The following is a 1586-nucleotide window of genomic DNA, read 5'->3' as shown; positions in this document are numbered from 1 at the left end:
ATAGTTCAACTACCCAACCACCTGCTCGATAGTTCAACTACCCAACCACCTGCTCGATAGTTCAACTACCCAACCACCTGCTCGATAGTTCAACTACCCAACCACCTGCTCGATAGTTCAACTACCCAACCACCTGCTCGATAGTCCAACTACCCAACCACCGACTCGATAGTTCAACTACCCAACAACCGACTCGATAGTTCAACTACCCAACAACCTACTCGATAGTTCAACTACCCAACAACCTACTCGATAGTTCAACTACCCAACGATCTGCTCGATAGTTCAACTACCCAACCACCTGCTCGACAGTTCAACTACCCAACGACCGACTCGATAGTTCAACTACCCAACAACCTGCTCTATAGTTCAACTACCCAACCACCTGCTCGACAGTTCAACTACCCAACCACCTACTCGATAGTTCAACTACCCAACAACCTGCTCGACAGTTCAACTACCCAACAACCTGCTCGATAGTTCAACTACCCAACAACCTGCTCGATAGTTCAACTACCCAACCTACTCGATAGTTCAACTACCCAACAACGTACTCGATAGTTCAACTACCCAACAACCTACTCGATAGTTCAACTACCCAACAACCTGCTCGATAGTTCAACTACCCAACGACCGACTCGATAGTTCAACTACCCAACAACCTGCTCGATAGTTCAACTACCCAACAACCTACTCGATAGTCCAACTACCCAACAACCTGCTCGATAGTTCAACTACCCAACGACCTGCTCGATAGTTCAACTACCCAACAACCTGCTCGATAGTTCAACTACCAACCACCTGCTCGATAGTTCAACTACCCAACAACCTGCTCGATAGTTCAACTACCCAACCACCTGCTCGATAGTGTAATTACCAAATGACCTGCTCGATAGTTCAACTACCCAACCGCCTGCTCGATAGTTCAACTACCCAACCGCCTGCTCGATAGTTCAACTATCCAACGACCTGCTCAATAGTTCAACTACCCAACCACCTGCTCGATAGTTCAACTACCCAACGACCTGCTCAATAGTGTAATTACCAAATGACCTGCTCGATAGTTCAACTACCCAACAACCTGCTCGATAGTTCAACTACCCAACCGCCTGCTCGATAGTTCAACTACCCAACGACCTGCTCGATAGTTCAACTACCCAACGACCTGCTCGATAGTTAAACTACCCAACGACCTGCTCGATAGTGTAATTACCCAAACGACCTGCTCGATAGTTCAACTACCCAACAACCTGCTCGATAGTTCAACTACCCAACCACCTGCTCGATAGTTCAACTACCCAACGACCTGCTCGATAGTTCAACTACCCAACCACCTGCTCGATAGTTCAACTACCCAACCATCTGCTCGATAGTTCAACTACCCAACAACCTGCTCGATAGTTTAACTACCCAACGACCTGCTCGATAGTTCAACTACCCAACGACCTGCTCGATAGTTCAACTCCCAACGACCTGTTCGATAGTTCAGCTACCCAACGACCTGTTCGATAGTTCAACTCCCAACGACCTGCTCGATAGTTCAACTACCCAACGACCCGTCTTCCCAAACGATTTGCTCGACATTT

The sequence above is a fragment of the Penaeus monodon genome, chromosome 23, assembly GCF_015228065.2.
Source record: "Penaeus monodon isolate SGIC_2016 chromosome 23, NSTDA_Pmon_1, whole genome shotgun sequence".
Taxonomy (NCBI): domain Eukaryota; kingdom Metazoa; phylum Arthropoda; class Malacostraca; order Decapoda; family Penaeidae; genus Penaeus; species Penaeus monodon.
This window is presented reverse-complemented; position numbering follows the sequence as displayed.